The 6,000-nt window shown below is 39.0% G+C and overlaps 1 protein-coding gene across 2 annotated transcripts in view; it reads left to right on the plus strand.

Annotated features, from left to right (window-relative positions):
• Positions 1 to 6,000, plus strand: part of Ctnna3 (catenin alpha 3) — a 1,475,129-nt gene that overhangs the window by 881,718 nt on the left and 587,411 nt on the right. The window lies entirely within an intron of this gene.

Below are 6,000 nucleotides of genomic sequence, written 5' to 3' on the forward strand. Positions count from 1 at the left end.
TACAGGAATAGCAGGTCTTCAGTGTCAGAGTGGCCTCTAAGCTTTCTGGGTTCTACCCTGCCTTTTCTACACTTGGGTCTCAACTCTGACCCCCACACAACTTGGTAGGTCCCCACTGTTTGTCACAGTAGCCAGGGCAACAGCAGCCATTGATTCTTGATGAAATCTGCCTCCAGGAAGCTACTGTGTGTTTATTTTGTTCCCGCTCCATAAAGCTACATGATATCAACCGTAACCCTCTCTTAATTACTAAGTCTTCGCCAAGTGTTTATGTACTGAAGCAATATGTAGACAGGGCAGCATTGGTACCAATGGCATTTATTCAGAAATGTCTGCACTGCCTTCCATATGGCTGTATATGTTTTATCTGGCACCAGGGGTATATATGAAATGCTGATTTTCCACATCCTTGCCAATGAGTATATTTCATCGTTGTTAACCACCCTAGCCTGTGAGAAGTAACTTCTACTTGTAGTTATTGGCATTTGACTGCTGATCATATGATGTTAAATAATTTTCACATATGTGTGGTCGTTCTTACGTTTTTCAGAAGCCTACTCACATTCTTTCTCGTGTTTCAGTCAAGTTATTGTCTGTCTGTTGAGTTGTTCATGTGCACTGACCATTAACTTCTTACCACACGTGTGCTTTCAAGTGTTTCTTCCGTTCTCTAGTTTGTGGCTCCACATTGTTGATTTCTCCCTTGACTGATCAGGAGCATCTTTCATTCAATGTTCTCTTTATTTTCGTTTCTGGAACTTTGAAAGTCACAGCTAGTCATCATTACAAGGCCTCCCCTCTTGCTACTAGACTGATGTTTAATGGACGAAATTCCATAATATTAGATGTTAGCTCATTTGGAGTGGTGCTTGTATGTGGTATAATATGAAGCTGAATTCTCTTCTTCTGCATATGGATTTCAACATTATAAATGAAAGTCAAAGGCAACCATAATGAGTGAGTTTATTTATGAGTTCCCTCTTCTACAATATCTATATTTCTGTTATACCTGCCATACCATGCTTTTAGGATAGCTTGGTAATATATTTTGAGAGTGTATGCCTCCAGTTCTGTACTTTTTATTCAAGACTGATTTGATTAATTAGGTGTTTTTCTTTTAAGCATATACAAATGTTATTTTTTTGTCTGCTACTGGAAAACTGATATTGGAATTTTAATTGTGATAACATTGAGTCTGTGTATAATTTAAGGTTGTGAGAAATGTGTAATATTATACTGTCATTCCTTTGGTTCATAAGCACTTCATATCTTTCCATATATTTTTATAAGTTTCTATTTTTAAACATTTTATTTTATTTATAATTAACCTGGAGGCCAGAAGATGGCATCTAATCCTCTATATCTGGATTTACAAGCAGTTCCAATGTAGATTTTGTGAAACCAACCTGGGTTCTAGCCAGAAGTTTATGTACATTTACCCACTGATATATCCATCCTGACTTTATTCTATATTTTATTTCTTACATGAATGCTTCACAGTGTCTGACATTTGGTTTTAGAATTTACTTGATTTTCCTGTGTTGCCCAGTCCGTCATTACCCAGTCATTCTCCCTTGCCCTGGCATCTCCCTTAGGGTTCTGTAATATCAGTTGTAGTGTGTTCTCTTTAATTTGTAATTTGTGTGAACCTTTCCTTTTTCTAATCCAGCTAAAGTTTTATAGATTTTTGTTTCTATTTTGCTAAAAATATTATTAGCTCCATGATTCACAGAATTTTTTATAGACAGAATCCTCCTGCGTAGCCCAGTCAGGCCTTGAACCCGTGGAACTGCTCCTGTCTCATCATAAAGAGGGCTGGCATTAGATATGTGACCCACATACCCACCCTGAGTTACCTCATCCATTTCTTAGTCTCTATTTCATTAATTTCTGCACTGCTATTTATTATATCTTTCCATTTGCAATATTTAGGAAAGATTGAATTTCTGTTTCTCTATTTGAAGAATATATCAAGCTCTCTAATTTGGGATAGTTCTCTGTTTTTGTGGGTGTTTGTTGCTTACCTTGGAACTACATTTGCTACATCCCAAAACTTTAGTATATTTATGTTTGCATTATTTGTCTTAAGATAACTTTAGTTTTTAAATCAACCACTTTAGTGTTTGATGCTCTGCTGCTTGGATTCCATGACTCTAAATTTTTTTTTGAAATTTTTGTTTGACTGAGTATGTAGTTTGTAGCTCATTTCATTGTTGGGATTCCATCCACATGTTACTTCCATTCTGAAAACAGCATCCCACAGTCCTTGGACAGGATGAAGTAGTGTATGGGTCAACAAATGGAGAGCTTGGCCACTTGCTCCTCAAGGTTTGGTTTATTACTTGCAGCCACAGGTGGTGGTCGGTCTATTGATTTGTCCCCTAGGTGTAAATATCTTGGGTCCTTGATCCCTGAGTGTAAATCTGTGTCTTAGGTCCACAAGTGTGAACATGGAGACTGGATTAAAAGGAGCTAGACCCAAGCGTATGTCTGAAAGTCTTACTTAGAAGTGGGGCAGGGATAATAATGAAACTAGTATCCTCTCTCTTCTCTATGTCCAAATGGTATTTCTGTTTATTCCTACCTACAATTGGTAAGCAGTGAGGTAACTGATGTCAAACTGCCTTATTTCCTTTTAAAGTACATCATCTCTTCTTTTCTGTACTAAGGGGCTGAGTTCCTCATCTAACATCTTTAGGTTTGTAGGTGTTAGGTGTACCTGTTTCCGAGCCTGAGTTGGGCTTAAATTCTTCATCAAAGAAGAATGGATCAATATTGCATTGGCCCTGAAGGAACTCACATCATGCTGGGACCCGTTGACATCCTCAGCATCGCTAAGATCAGCTTGGGATTGGGATGAACACAGAATAAGCACCCCAGGATGCCTGGAGCCTTACCGTGGCTTTTACTGGAACTTGGGGTCCAAGACAAAGTCTGAAACATATTTTACTCTCTACTCCTTGGTGTTGTACGGCATTTCCTCCATCCCGAGATACCTGAGTTTGATGGAGAGAACATACATGATGTGAAACCTTTCACACTACCAGTTCCCAGCTCACCTGTCCACTCAGGTGCTGTAGTTTCTCATCTGGTTTCCTCAGCTCTCGGGAAGGGCAAATGTTTATTTGTGCACCAAGCCATTGCTGAAATTGAACACTGACACAGGATGATAGAAATCCCAACATGACACATTTAAGAACCTTCTATGTCTTGGTTCCTACATTTACTGTGTCTGCATCTGCTCCTGGATGCACAATGATCAGAGTTAAGTTCTGTGTTCTGCTGCATATCTTGCAACACCTGCATCTGTTGTTTGAATACTCCTTCCTTAAGCACTCTTTCCTCTTGGTATCCATATGCCATAGTCTGCTGGTATTACATTTGCTTGGCCAACCATTTACCATCAATTTGTTTTCTGGATGCTTTTGTATTACATATCCAAGTGGTCCCTTCATTTCTTCTTTAGCATCTTTTAAAGAGATTCTACATATCCCCCAAGCCCCTGCAGGCTATTCTCATCCTTGTCATTTGATTTAAAACACTTAGCTACATGAATATAGATATGAATGCATAACCACATTTGAAATCACCCCATCTTGAAATGTCAATCTGTGTATTTCATGCTGTGTTACATGTATAGCCTGCAGTCAGTGTGCCTAGAAGGGAAAAGAGGTTTTTAACCACCCTGCCATCTTTCAGCAATTTCCCTGGTTACTTCCCAATAAATGATACTTATGTGACATTTGCTGGCTTCCTGAATTCATCTTTACCTTTATCCAATCAATTTCTTGGGGGTCTCTAGAATGTTCTGCAGTGTCCTAATTGTCAATGATATCCACTACTGATCACAAAATATCACTTAGATCTTTAGGTGGTATTCATATACTCATTTTTAAAAATGGGGTAGGAATTAAAAAAAATCATCTTGAACAGTTTCTCTTTTCAAATGTGGACATGTAAGTCTTGAAGTCCTGAATTGGTTTGGAACTCCATGGCATTAATTCTTCCTTTTAGATGTCTGTTTGATTTCCTCCTCAAAACTATATTTGCCATAGCAGGCCAGAATGGTTGCCTGCAGACTGATCTTCCTAATGTCCTTTTAAAAGGCCCAGTTACTATTGGAAACTGAGGCTCCTATCCTGGACCGATTGAATCAGAAACCTTGGGGGAATGGCCTAAGATGAAATCCTTTGTAAAAGTTCTGGGAACTCTAATGAGGAGCTACACTTTAAACCGACTGCTAAAGAATTCTTCGCCCCTGGGAGGATTCATAACCACAGGCTCATAGGGACAAAAGCAGGGAGGTAAAGGGGCAAGAGAAGAATCAAACCATAGCTAGATTCTTTCAGCCTTTGTAGCAATAGCTACCCCCAACTTGTGCAGGGCCATTTCATCTTTAGGTGCAGTTAAATGCAGGTGCAATTAGCTTTGCAAACCCAGGCAGGCAGGTGATCTGTGGTTCTATTCTCTAAGACTTTTATCATTTTACCATTAGATTATTAGCACATCATATAATTTTATTTTTTTTAAAAAAAAACTCAGTATATATTCATTATCCTCCAGGATTGTTCAGATGTTAACTAAATGATGAAGGCTTTTGTGGTCTCCATCCTTCACTTATATTTATTTCATAAATCCAACCAGACGGTTCTCAAAGAGCTTTAAGCTAAAACTTTTTTAAAAAAAAAACTGTATTTGATTTTGTTTGTGTGTTTGTTTGTGTAGGTCTCTCATTCTGGACATCAAAATCCTTTAAAGCAGAAAGCATGTAATACATGTTTAAGATATGCTTTTTGGCTGGATGAAGAGACAAGCAATTGAAGGGTACATTACCCCTCCTGGCTTATGGTATGCACACATTCACATTTATCTTAGTTTCTAAAATCCATTCTTTCTCTTACTAAACATCAGGTGGATGTGTCTGGTATGGTAGGTCTGTGGTAATCTCTTTTTTTCTCAATCTATATTACCCGTATTCCACCAAGCTTGAGGCAGGGACTTTTTTTTTTTTTATGTTGGCTTTTAATATTTTTCTCTCTTTTTATTAGATATTGTCTTCATATACATTTCAATTGCTATCCCAAAAGTCCCCTATACATCCCCCCGCCATTCTCCCTAACCAATCACTCCCACTTCTTGGCCCTGGCATTCCCCTGTACTGGGGCATATAGGGTTTGCTAGACCAAGGGGCCTCCCTTCCCAATGATGGCCAACTAGGCTATCTTCTGCTACATATGCAGCTAGAGTCACAAGCTCTGGGGGTACTGATTAGCTCATATTGCTGTTCTACCTATAGGGTTGCAGACCCCTTCAGCTCCTTGGGTACTTTCTCTAGCTCCTCCTTTGGGGGCCCTGTGTTCAATCCAATAGATTACTCTGAGAATCCACTTCTGTATTTGCCAGGCAATGGCATAGCCTCACAAGAGACAGCTATGTCAGGGTCCTTTCAGTAAAATCTTGCTGGCATATGCAATAGTGTCTGAGTTTGGTGGATGTTTATGGGATGGATCCCCAGGTAGGGCAGTCTCTGGATGCTCCATCCTTTTGTCTCATCTGCAAACTTTGTCTCTGTGACTCCCTCTATGGGTATTTTGTTCCACATTATAAGGAAGAATGAAGTATCCACACTTTGGTCTTCCTTCTTCTTGAGTTTCATGTGTTTTGCAAATTGTATCTTGGGTATTCTTAGTTTCTAGGCTAATATCCACTTATCAATGAGTGCATATCATGTGAGTTCTTTTGTGATTGGGTTACCTCACTCAGGATGATATCCTCCAGATACATCCATTTGCCCAAGCATTTCATAAATTCATTGTTTTTAATAGCTGAGTAGTACTCCATTGTGTAAATGTACCACATTTTCTGTGTCCATTCCTCTGTTAGAGGGATATCTGGGTTCTTTCCAACTTCTGGCTATTACAAATAAGGCTGCTATGAACATAGTGGAGCATGTGTCTTTATTACAAGTTGGAACATCTACTGGGTATATGCCCAGGAGTG

The sequence above is a fragment of the Mus pahari genome, chromosome 9 (assembly GCF_900095145.1).
Source record: "Mus pahari chromosome 9, PAHARI_EIJ_v1.1, whole genome shotgun sequence".
Lineage (NCBI taxonomy): Eukaryota > Metazoa > Chordata > Mammalia > Rodentia > Muridae > Mus > Mus pahari.